Source organism: Rhagoletis pomonella, unplaced genomic scaffold (genome assembly GCF_013731165.1).
Source record: "Rhagoletis pomonella isolate Grant_MI unplaced genomic scaffold, Rhpom_1.0 Rhpom_scaffold_00849, whole genome shotgun sequence".
NCBI lineage: Eukaryota > Metazoa > Arthropoda > Insecta > Diptera > Tephritidae > Rhagoletis > Rhagoletis pomonella.
The window spans coordinates 32,481-46,047 of NW_023459403.1; positions in this window are offsets into that span (position 1 = coordinate 32,481).

Here is a 13,567-nt window from a genome sequence, read left to right on the forward strand (position 1 = left end):
GGCGAGGTCATACTGCCCTCTAGGCTCCTGTGCGTGAGCAGTTGACGTTGATTACCACGGTGGGGCGAGGTCGTTTTGCCCTCAAGCCCTTTATGCGGGAAGTCATAGCTCCGGGCGTGTTGGGGCGCTGTTTCCGCATGTTTAGCAGCTAGTTTCCTGTAGTTGATGTCTCGGTGGTGGGCTGGCCGTTTCCGCTGGGATCCAACAGTGAGGTTGGCCTACGAGCTGCTATCTGAGTCGCTTCTTGGTCGTCTTCGTCCTCCCGTTCTTTTGCTTGCTAGTGAGGGCTCACTTGCCTCAGGCTATTTGTCAGCGCTTCTCTCGGCGGGTATGTGCCGTGTGCTGATGGTAGGTGGGCTCAGTTGCTGGTTAGTGGACCGGGTTTTGTTCTCCTCGCTGTTTCGCCGGTTTTTAACCTCTGCTGGGTTCTTCAGGCTTTTGCTGGTGCTCGTCTCATCTGCATTGGTGGGGGGCTTTAACCCCCTCGCTTGACCTGGTCTGCCCCTACTGGATGAGGGGCGGTCATCATCTCGGACGTATTCTGCGAACAGCTCGGCTTTTTCTGGTGTTAAGTTTTTCAGGCTATCCAGCCATCTTGTTTGTTTTTTGTTCGTGTTTTTGTTCTTTTTGTGGTTCTTCATCTTGTTCGTACGACCACCTTCTTGTCGAGGCAAGTTCAGTGGTCTATGTATAATACCGGGGATCTCATATCGTCCGCCGTGGTAGCGCCCCTTGCCACGGTAAGGCCACCGTTACTCCCTGAGGCGGCCCGGTGTCAGGAAGGCGCCGTTATATTACAGCCGGATTGTTGACCCCCTGGCTGCAAACCCTCTAATGGGCACGGTGCCGCATTACACCCTGGATTAGGGGGGGGTGGCAGTTCTTGGTGACCGTCCATCAGCGGGTCGCACCAGGGCAGTTCAGCGCGCCCGTACCATACCCGAGAGGTGCTGATGCGTGCGTGCTGACACTTCCTGATGCGTCCCGATTGATGATTCAGCTAAGCCCCCGCACCAACGACAAGGTGCTTGCCCTAGCGGGGGTGTCGGCGGGTAAAGTATCGATGTCTTCGATATATCGACCTTGGAATATCGATTCAAACAATCGTTTATCGTGCCATGAAATATCGATATTCAGAATAATCGATATGATATCTAACATCCCTACTGTTCGCCCTGTTCGCGTATGCACTATCCAGTAAAATCGAGTACTAATTTTACTGGTTTTTACTGGATGGCATTTTCGTACGCAAAAACGTGCAAGAAACCAGCTAAAGAGAGATAATTGAGAGAGCAAAAACGACAGCTGGACTTGCAAGTTTTATTGGATTTTGACTAGTAACTACTAACAACACCTTACGGCATGATGCACAATGCAATTCACATTATTAAAATAATTTTTTGTGGTGCATTTAGAGTTGAAATTGACAAAATAAATGTATACTAAGATGGGAAATACTATTTTTCTTAGAAAATTGCGTCGGAAAATAATATATTAAACAGCTGTTCATAACACTTGCCATTTCTTGCTGGTATTGCGTTATCGTTCTTTCTTGCGCATCTATCTCATGCTCCGAAATTTGGTTACTAGCAAGATACTGGATATTTTTTGCTGGAGAATACGAAAACACTACTATTAAAGGAATGGGAATACCACCCCTATTCTGCAACTCTTTCGTACTCGGATTTTGCAACGAATCGTAGAAATAGTTGGGGTGTTCACAGTTCGTTCCAAATTGTGTCTGAAAATGTAGACGTCTACATTTTGAGACATCTTTAGCATCAAACTGTGAGCACCCCTTTGTAGCAGTCGTCGCAAAATCGTCTCAAAACTTTGCTGGTGTTGCCAGACATTTCTTCTTTGCGTGCTTTTTTATATGTCGCCTTTCGATTTTGTTTCTGAAAAATTGTAATTATTTAACTTAATTACCAATTCCTAATATTTGTTATTTCTTTGCATCGATTTGTTTCTTTTCATCAGAAATTGCTCTCAAATTAAATGCAAATACAGAAAACGTGCCCAATAAATAAAAAAAAATGCGATTAGTATTGCCATAATGCAACCCTGCTGCGAGGTTGCAAAATGTAGACGCGTAAAAAACATATCTTTGAGTGTGACAAATTGTAGACGGCGTCGTTTTCCAATTTTGTATGGGAAACAACAACACCACAGATTTTACGGTTAGAAAACGTCCTAAAATGTAGACGTCTACATTTTGAGACACTATTTGGAACGAACTGTGAACACCCCAAGTATGCTGTAATCCGAATCGTATTTTCGAACTTTCGAAATTCGTAACAATGGCATGCCTAAAAACGAACGACTAAACTTGTTTGCGTAATTTTGTACGAAAACCATTCTGTTTCGGAAGAGAGATAAAATATATCAATCGATGTGTGTTTGTAGGAAATATTAGTGGTGTTCATTTAAACAGATAAATTTTACTTTCGCATATACTTATATCTTTATCCACTGCTTTAGATAAACGAGCAAAAAAGAATCTTTGCTGCCCTTTATCGAGAAACCCGGATCCGGTTTAGTTATTTGTGCAGTGATTTTCGGTTGTTGTGTCCAAACGCGAAACCCGAATGCAAACACTTTAGAATACACGTGTAATCAAAGGATTAAACTCTTATTTAAAATAAATGGCTAAAATTTTCGACCAACAGGTTATTAATAAGTTCGGTTTGCACTATGCACTTATTTGCAAATTTCGGTGTGACTTCTGCGCAAAAATACTGTGGATGGCGTAGTCGGAGTGATATGCACAAGAAATGTTGTATACCTTTGACAAGCGGAAGCCCCTCTTTTCCGCCAGAAAGGAGAATTATACTTAGTAAGAGTTATAATCCTTAAGCGCGGCCGAAGCCAGAAGCAAGCGCAACAGGAGGTGGACCTAGCAAAGTGCATGTCTTTAAAGGCTTGAAATAAGCCGTTATTGCGTTAACTGGATTGTGAGACAGTTCTTCCAGCATAGCAGGAGTTTTGGCTTGTGGTTCAACCAGAAGCTGACACAGATGCGCTAATGGTTACTATGCCCGTTAGCTCCGCATATCTTTGGGAAATCATTTTCATAGTGTACCTACTCTTACTCCGCTGCTATAATTGCAAATGCAACAGAATCCATCGTTTCCTTCGAAATATTTAAAATCAAATATATACATATATGTATACATACATACTTAATTACATATTTATTTAACAATGAGCTCTATAACCTGATTATAATAATTAATTTTGTTAATATATGGAATGAAACGTTTTATACAAATTCATAAAAAAAATTTTGATCTGAACTTTGACTGTAAAACTGTTGGTTCCTCCCACGGTGCAGCGGACAAAGGTGGCGCCGTCAGTGGTACCGCTACTTTGGTTTTGCCGATTTTGACAGTTGTGGTAATTTGTAAATAAACCTTTGTTTACAAATCAGCGAAAGATAAATTTGAATTATAAGTGAAAAATCAGTTTAAATTGTGTTAATTTGCAATTTGTGAGTGATGTTTGAGTTGAAGACTGCGTAAAAACTAATAAAATGAAGTGCTGTGTGTTAAATTGCGACAGCCATCAAGATGCAAGATGCGTAGGTGCAAGTGTAGCGCTGGGACGAATCGCTGCATTTTGTGTACATAGGGCACGGCAAAACCGTTTTCGGAATGTTTCTTTATTATGCCATTAACAGCATTTCCTCACAATGATTTTGCTTCTGCTCCAAGCAGCCTCCATTAGCAAGTTAACTAATCAATCCCGCTGGGATGCTGCCGCAGTTTTCTTCAGCAGCCTTAATTGCAAAGCAATGGAGTGCACCAAAACGTTTGCTGAAGCAGGATCAATTGCAAGGCAATGAGGTGCACTAAAATGTTACCTATTTTCACATTTAGCAAAATTAAAACACGTTTTTCGCTGGAAGGTGAACTTTTTTGGCAGTTTCAACTCGTTCTTCTTTTCGCTCTATTCTTTGTTTACTTGTGGTACACAAATGTCAACGCACAGGACGGCGCAATCTTGTATTCTATCATTCTTGGGTTCCTCCGCCTTGTGTGATAACATCTCTGTATTTTTAGTAAATGTATCGAATTTCAACATTAATTTTTTCCATTAATTCTTATAACTCATAACTTAAACCTCACATTTTTTGTTACAAGTATGAGTTAACCCATCTGTGCTTTCGTCCGAAATTTCAAAGCTCTGCAAGATTTTAAATGAAAGTTAGGGGTTCTTTCGTGCTAGATTAAGAGAATTTGCCAATGTGCGCTTAGGTGGTAGTGCGGTATTGTTTCTGTTGCGCTGCTCAGGAGAACTCTGGTGTACCGGTTCGAGCAGCAAGGAGCCACATATGAAGTGGTCCATTGCCTGTAAGTCGTTAAGCCTGAGCAAACTCGGAGGTGACTCCTCCCGTTGCAGGAGTTGCGCCTGGCAGAGGTAGAGTTATGGTTTAGTCATCTGTGGCACACGCAGCAGGTATAGGTTTTTGGCCCAGGGTTCGACTCGATGCCGGCCCTGAGCAGAAGTGTGCGAATGTGCGATGTAGCCTATGCGCGTACAAATTTTGAGGGACTTAAACGGGGTTGGATCGCCGAAGAAACAGACCTGGGGTTTAGAATCGCTCACAACTATTTCGGGCTATTCCGTCCAAAGGTGTGGCCCGATACAAATAAAATTCCACACACTTGTAGTCAAGGGTCTACGCATTATTTTAACACTCACTTTGTAAATTTTGGTCACTAATTTATTTACAAATTGGGTTTGAAATATGCCCTTTTTTGTAAAATTTGGAAATCAGCGTACATTTATCACTCCTATTCTCCTTAAAGCAGCCACTTCACCAATTCATTTTTGTATTCACCTTCCCTTTACACTTTACTCGATTAGTTATAACTTGCTTTACGACTTTAATATTAACCAATTAATCACAATTCATTAAATAAAAACACCTTCAAAATCACGCGTCTGGCTTTGGTTGCATATGCAAATTAAATAGCGGAGTCAGCTGTCAAACTCCGAAATATGCAAAGGAATGAGAGACAAAAGAAGATAGGATATAACCCAGTAAGCATTAAACATATACAAAGGTGTTCTCTGCAAAAGGTGTTCAGCTCCTTTTCTTCGCAAAACAGAAAGGAGAATTCTACTGCCTGAGGGTTATAATCCCTAAGTGCGGTCGAAGGCCGCCTACGCAGAAAGGTGTTCTCTGCAAAAGGTGTTCAGCCCCCCCTCTTTGGCAACACAGAAAGGGGAATTCTCCTGCCTGAGGGTTATAATCCCTAAGTACGGCCGAAGGCCGCCTACGCAGAAAGGTGTTCTCTGCAAAAGGTGTTCAGCCCCCCTCTTTGGCAACACAGAAAGGGGAATTCTACTGCCTGAGGGTTATAATCCCTAAGCGCGGCCAAAGGCCGCCTATGCAGAAAGGACTTCTACGTAAAAATACATTTGTTAAAGAGATTTTTTTTTTTATAAAAACTTGTTTTTTCTATTTTTAATTGACTTTTTTATTCTTTATTCAAAATCGCCCGATATATAATTTGGCATAATTTCTTTCATTAAAAAATCCCACGGTTTCTGTTAGTTGGGTCATATTCCACTTCAAACTGCTCAGTATGCCTACGAAAATTCCGTTTTTCCCCCTTCTTAAAACGGTTCCCTAGGGGCCTGTGGGAGGAGCCCAAGGGGGCGATACGCCTTTTCAGAAAGCGGGGACTGTCCCCTTTCTATTGGGGAGGGTTTGAGAGGCCCCACCCCTCCCCCTACGCCCCAACCCAAAAAAACGATGTGAGCGCTACTAAACATTTCCCAAGTGAAATAAAAGTCGTCAGCAAAAACATACGTGTATGGACAAATTGGGAAAATTTTAGTAGACGGACGGCAAATTCTAGAAAAAAGGGGAATGAGGGGAGATAGAATAGGACCCCCTGATTTCAAAAATACCCCCCTTTTTTCTAGCAACCGTATAGTTCTTATATAATTTATTGTTAAAGTTTTCATATAAACGATGAACAAGATAGCAAAATAACATACAACTTGGTGCTACCAGACTGGAATTTTGAATAATAAAAGGGGATTTTTATTTCAGAATTTTCACTTAGTAGAATTCGCTTTTCTGTTTTGCGAAGAAAAGGAGCTGAACACGGTTTGCAGAGAACACCTTTCTGCGTAGGCGGCCTTCGGCCGCACTTAGGGATTATAACCCTCAGGCAGTAGAATTCTTCTTTGTTTTGCGAAGAAAAGGAGCTGAACACCGTTTGCACAGAACACATTTCTGCGTAGGCGGCCTTCGGCCGCCCTTAAGGATTATAACCCTCAGGCAGTAGAATTCTCCTTTCTGTTTTTGCGAAGAAAAGGAGCTGAACACCTTTTTCAGAGAACACCTTTCTGCGTAGACGGCCTTCGACCGAACTTAAAGCAATCAAATCGGGCGGGACCAACACCGCCTACGTCATGGGCAATATTTTTGCACAGGGGTTCGTGACCGGAAACCCTCATTGATAATAATACACGCCCAGAATAAAAGTAGCGGTAAATTTTCATTTTCTTTTGTATTCCTTTTTAAACATTGCCTTATTTGTGTGTATTGTTTTGTACAATATGGCAACACATGTTATGTGTCAGTTTGCAACCATGTGTTATTGTAAATATGGGTGCAATTCAATGTAATTTACAAGTCGATAAAAGCTGAATTAAAGTGATTTATATACAAGATAAAATAAAATAAAAGTTTGTAAAGTATTAAGTACAGTGTTATGTGCATTTATATATATGTGACAAATGCAGGTTTTGTTAAGGAAACCAAGTGGAACTACTTAAAAAATTTTAACAACAAATAACTTATAAAATATAATATTGTTTATACTTTTTTGTTATACGGGTTTTAGAGGAAACCTCCCTTAACATCCTGGCCAAGTTTCATTTGTTAATTCCACCTGGTTTTCTTAAAACACAAGGTGAGGCTGACTACTAAAGCCCACCCGTCAAATTAATTTCAACCGTCCGGTGCGATTTGTTGACCGTTTGTGGCCTCCTTTAGGAAATTTTAAATATCGATGGTAAAAATATAATTTTGTACTCTTATTATCGATGTTTCGGGAACATCGATGCATCGTTTGCATATCTATTTGTGATTTAATTAGAGCAATAGTAAGTTTTTGCAGTGAAATACTAGGATAAAGTGAAATAATATATGTAGGTAATTTGTATTCTGATGAGTACATATCCGTGCATCTAAACGCAGTTTGTTTTTTAAGCTGATTAATGGTTATTATATTAAATAAATGTTGAAAGTCGTTTGAGAAATTGCAATTGGATATGTATACGCTCAAAGAAAGGGAAATAGTCAGAGAATTTGTTTTTACCGGGAAAGAAATCCTCCAATAATTAACTCCTCGGTAGTAGCGTTTCGTCGAAAATTGTGGAGGAGGAAATTCCAACTTCGAAGGGGGTATTTGACAGCTAAACTCCGTCATTTAAAATAAAAAATCCTCGGAATTTTTATTCATGATAGGAGGAAAGGGAAAAGAAAAAAGCTCCCGGGGAGTTTCTGTTTGAATCGGCCTGAGTATAAATCTTGCTTTGCTCCATACAGTTTAGAATAAGTGAAGAAATGTAGAAATCGTGTTTTTTTTTACAGAAATATAATATGAAATCACCTAAATTTAAATGACACTGCTAGTGGATGTTTCGAAGAAAGTGCGACGTGGAAGTTTTTTTTTGCCAGAAATGTATGAAACGGCTGTGTGTGTTTTGCAGGGAAAATTTTCCAATACGGAAGCCGGCTTTTAAAAAAAACAAAAATTATGGGGTTTAGAGCGGCTTTTTGTGATTATAAATCTGAAAACCCCACCCTCTGGAGGCTTATAGTTTTTATGAAAATTGAATTTAAGTTGCAAAAAATGTCAACCTCAACCTCACTTTTTGCTTTGTAAACCAATTGTACTACAATGTCGGTGCTGCCACACAACAAAAAATGCCCAAAAAAAAAGCACTGAAAACGAGAAACAATAAAAACGGGCATTGAAATTTACTTTTTTTTAAAATTAAATATCGATGTATTGATAAAAAAAAGTGATTCAGTCTAAAATCGAGGGATTTTGTAATAAAAATGTTAACTTAGTTATTTATCGAAGTATTGTTTTTTATGGGAAGAGCGGCGCAGGCAAAAATTTTTAATAAAACATCGCTCGATTTTTTTTTTTTTAAATTTTCATGGGTGGGCTTTAGTAGTCAGCCGCACCTTGTGTTTTAAGAAAACCAGGTGGAATTAACAAATGAAACTTGGTCAGGATGTTAAGGGAGGTATCCTCTAAAACATGTATAACTAAAAAATATAAATAATATCATTGTTTATAAGTTATTTGTTGTTAAAATTTCTTAAGTCGTTCCACTTGGTTTCCTTAACAAAAAAGCATTTGTGCATACTTTTATATATATAAATGCACATAACACTGTACTTAATACTTTACACACTTTTCTTTTATTTTATCTTGTATATAAATCACTTTAAACTTTTATCGACTTGTAAATTACATTGAATTTCACGCATATTTACAATAACACATGGTTGCAAACTGACACATAACATGTGTTGCCATATTGTACAAAACAATACATACAAAGAAGGCAATGATTAAAAAGGAATACAGGGGAAATCAATACAAAAGAAAATGTTCAGCTCCTTTTCTTCGCAAAACAGAAAGGAGAATTCTATTGCCTGAGGGTTATAATCCCTAAGTGCGGCCGAAGGCCGCCTACGCAGATAGGTGTTCTCTGCAAAAGGTGTTCAGCTCCTTTTCTTCGCAAAACAGAAAAGAGAATTCTACTGCCTGAGGGTTATAATCCCTAAGTGCGGCCAAAGGCCGCCTACGCAGAAAAGTGTTCTCTGTAAAAGGTGTTCAGCTCCTTTTCTTCGCAAAACAGAAAGGAGAATTCTACTGCCTGAGGGTTATAATCCCTAAGTGCGGCCGAAGGCCTCCTACGCAGAAAGGTGTTCAGCTCCTTTTCTTTGCAAAACAGAAAGGAGAATTCTACTGCCTGAGGGTTATAATCCCTAAGTGCGGCCGAAGGCCGCCTACGCAGAAAGGTGTTCTCTGCAAAAGGTGTTCAGCTCCTTTTCTTCGCAAAACAGAGAGGAGAATTCTACTGCCTGAGGGTTATAATCCCTAAGTGCGGCCGAAGGCCGCCTACGCAGAAAGGTGTTCTCTGCAAAATGTGTTCAGCCCCCATTTCTTCGGCAACACAGAAATAATAATTCTACTAAGTAAAAATTCCGAATTAAAAATCCGCTTTTATTATTCAAAATTCCAGTCTGGTGGCACTAAGTTGTATGTTATTTTGCTATCTTATTCATCGTTTATATGAAAACTTTAACAATAAATTATATAAGAACTATAGGGTTGCTAGAAAAAAGGGGGGTAGTTTTGAAATCAGGGGGTCCTATTCTACCCCCCCTCATCCCCCCTTTTTCTAGAATTTGCCGTCCGTCTACTAAAATTTTCCCATTTTCATTATTTATCGAAGTATTAATTTTTATGCAAAAAGTGCCGCAGGCGAAAATTTTTAATAAAAAATCGCACGCAGAAGTGTGGATGCCCTCGTCCTGAGCTTTTAGTAGCCCCAGCGCAAACTCGGCAGATTTGTCGGCGCTCCTTGGGAGGAACACCGTGATGTTATGCACTGGAGGGATATCGTCCCCTCTCTTCGTGCACATCCCGGGTCCCTTCCAGCCTTCAAGTGCTGGTGCCTTCTCCGCCAGCCAGGTTGCTGTTTTCTCGTCCCTGCAATCTACGAGAAGCATACCGGACCTGAAGTACAGCCCGCAGAATGCCAGCGTGTGCGACCAACCTTTGAAGACCTCTTCCATGATGGCATCTTGGAGTCTGGTTGGGTCCTCTGGTTTCAAGGCAGCAGCAAGGTACTCACACGGTAGCACCGCTACCCGGATGCCTTTGAGCGCCTCCGAGTAGCTGGGCTGCCGAGTGGCGCCCTCCTGCACCTGTTCCTGCCCGTCCGGCCCAGCCAGGCTCTTAGGCCATGAATTCGGAGTAGGTGGCTGATCCCGCTGCCGTTTGGTGCTTGGTGTCTCAGGCGGAGTAATATGATTGCTCCCTCTCTTGACTGCGTCCCCTTTGTTATGCCCAGGGGGTTCCCCGCTTCTGCGCCAACCGGCGGGCGCGGGTCTGTGCTGCTGTTGTTGCTGTGGCCCACTTCTCTGCTTTGCAGCAGGCGCTGGAAAGTGTGCCTGTTTATTGGGCCCGCTCTTCCACCTATCGGCAGGTGCGGGTTTGTTGCCTTTACCGCTACGCTTTTGCTCGACCTCAATTCGGACGCAGGCCATGGCTCTGGCCTCAACTGCGGGCTTGCCTGTTCCAGGTACCGGAGGTACCACTTGACCCCGGAGCCGCTTAAACCTTCGCGGTGTCGGTCTTCCAGAGCCCCTGGCTGACCTAGCAGAGGCATCGGCGGAGGCTTGGCCCTGGGGTTTTTCTTCCTCCTCTGCTTCTGCCATCGTCAGATGTGGCGGAGGCGTTGCTGCTGAGGGACCTGCGTCTACCTATCCCCTTCCGGTGACCGCTGTCAGAGCGGCGCCGACTCTTTGAGCGCTCCCGGCTTTTTGCGCGGTGACGACTCTGAACGCTCCCGGCTCTTTGAGCGGTGACGACTCTTAGAGCGGCGCCGACTGCTTGAGCGATGCCGGCTATTGGAGCGGTGACTGCCCACGGTGCTGTGGCCGCTTTCTGATCTCGCTGTTTCTGTGTGCCTGAAAAGAGAACTGCTGGATCGGTGTTGCGGCCGATCTAGTTCGGCAGATGAATCATACAAATCTAACACATCTTGATTTGCGCAAGTACCTTTTTTGCACCGTGTCTCTTTCTACAGGACGCCTCTGCACTGGTGCCTGGATGTTCGTCATCCCTCGCATGCTCAATGAACAGCGATGCTTCCTCTGCTGTCAGTTTGTCCAAGAAGCTGCTCTTGCCTTGTACCTGTAGTAGCTCTTGCTATTGTTACAGCTGATGCCGTAATACCCACCGCCGCTGGTGGCGCGGGTGCTGTGGTAGATGTTGTTGTTGCTGTTGTTGTAGCTGTAGTTGCTGTTGTTGTTTTTTGTTTTTGTTTTTTTTGTTGTTTTTTGTTTGTTGTTGAATCATCTTTATCGTACGACCGCCTGCTCGACGAGGCGAGCTCAGTCTAAGGTTTTGAAGGGGATCTTCAAAGTCCGCCGCGCCAGCGCCCCTCGTCGCGGTAAGACCACCGTTACTCCCCGAAGCGGCCCGGTGTCGGAAAGGTGCCGTTCTAATACAGCCGGTTTATACCCTCCTGGCTGCAAACCGTCCAATAGGCACGGTGTCGCTTAACACCCTGGATTAGGAGGTGGCAGTTCTTGGTCACTGTTTTCCAGCGGTCTAAATCTGGGAGGAAGTTAGCGCGGAGGCTTCCACATCCGCGTTACCTCAGACCAGAAGAGGACCGGTTGGTGATTCAGCTAAGCCCCGCACCAACGACAAGGTGCCTGCCATCGCGAAGGCAAATACATGGGTACCGAACACCTACCTCGTTCATATGATTCTTTACAGCTCAACCTAATATTACCTGCGTGAATTTTTCTACGCTCGCACGCAAGTTTTTCACATTTTATTAACCGAAATAAAGTTGCGTGCAGAATTAGAGCGGCAGCGAAAACAGCTGATCCCATTTAGTCGTCTTTATAATTTGGGTGACAATATTTAAAAAAAAACTAAACCATATTTAGAAATGTGAAAATGAAAACAAGTATAAATATAAAACAAAGAAAAATTATTATAAATTATTTTATTTTAATCCAGATTTAACGAATCCACAACTGTATTTTTCCAACAACAAAAATAATTCGTGTTTTTGTTGTTTCCTTCTAAGACTTTGAAAGCAAAAAGAAATACGATCATATTTGCATGTACAGCTGCCATCGCCCAGCAGAGCGATAGAAATAAATCTATCGCCACGAAACGCCGCCGAGCGAACTTCGTATTTCACTTTGACTGTGTTCAATTCCATATGCTTTTGGGTGTTCTAATTTTGATAACGCGAATTTCGCAGTGGCGAGTTTGCCGTTCGCCTGCATTGTATTTCAGCTATAACTTTGTATAAACTCAGCCAAGCATGAGTAATATTAATAATCCCATGGTTTTGTCCTCTTTTCCCGCCCTTCCGCACGAGGGGCGCAGTCCGCATGACGTATTATTTTCAATTTTCGCGCCGAGTCACGAAAGGCAGGAGTTTGTTAAGTGTCGAGATCTAAAACAATTCAGCTACAGAACCAAATTCATCAGCTGATTATAATGCATTTATGTTACTCAATCATTTATTGGGAGAGGATAGTATCGCTTTCTTAATGCTGAAAAGCGAATTAGATATACCATCCGAACATGATCAGATATCCAATTGTTTTCAACTTGCTGCATAATTTACTTTTAAACAATCTTTCATCTGCCTTAACGAAATGTACTAACATTAAAGTGTATGTCGAAACAAAGATTTTACAATTCTTGACAATAAACGTTTCAAAAGAAAATTAACTGAAACAAAACAATATTAAAAGGATTACACCAACGAATGGGTTTTCAAACACAAACTATTTCATATAGCAACGTCTTCCTAAAACCTGCCTAAAAGAGCTCTTTGAGGGGGTTTTACAGGGTAGATTTCAGATTTCAAAACGGAACGGATTCTTAACATGGAGGTAGGTTTTACAAAGAAACTGACTTTGACTCAAAAACAGCTCTTAAAAATAATACAAAGAGAAAAAGAATAAAATATGCAAAAAAAAAACAAATATATATGTATGTAGGTCAAGGTATAGCTTACTAACTAAAACTTTAATAAAATAAATAAATAAATAATTCAGCAACACAGCAAACATGTACTTAAGTATGCAAACGTTAGCACCCCGGTTTCCGGCGCTTATCTTGGCAGCGCTGCAAAAGCTTTTGCACACTTTAACAACCTCTCATTTAATAGCGTGTGTTTCAAATTTTACAGCCGCCTGTAACCTACTGGGTAAATTCGCACTGCAGCGACTTCAAGCTAATCGACTCAAAAGTTCCGATGCTTTCAGCTACCGGGTGATACGTATGCCATCAACAAAAGAATACTCTTAAGAAACTAGCACTCACACAAAAGTTGTGCCGCGCCCTCTAAATCTTGGGCAAGTTCGTTTCACCTGCACTACCAGTTTCCGGCACACTGCAAAGAAAACCTGCCTTAGTTTCCTAACAAATTGTATATGTATATGCACAGAAGTTCCCGACTTACACTTTTGATGGCTGCGATATATCCTAATACAATAATAAATTAACGATGATCTCCTCTACGGGCGCCTTTGGGAATTTGTCGTAGGGTGCAGCTCCTAATAGCACTACGAATTATCATCTTTTTTAACTTCTACACACATAAAATTTTATTTAACCTTGTTATACCTTTTTAAAAACTTAAAAACCAATTAAATTCTCTCACGAATTTACCACGGACGTTTTAGACAAAAGGAAACCGCACTTTCATTAGTGGCAAGTTCTGCCATTGATTGACATTTTGGCGACTCCGCTGC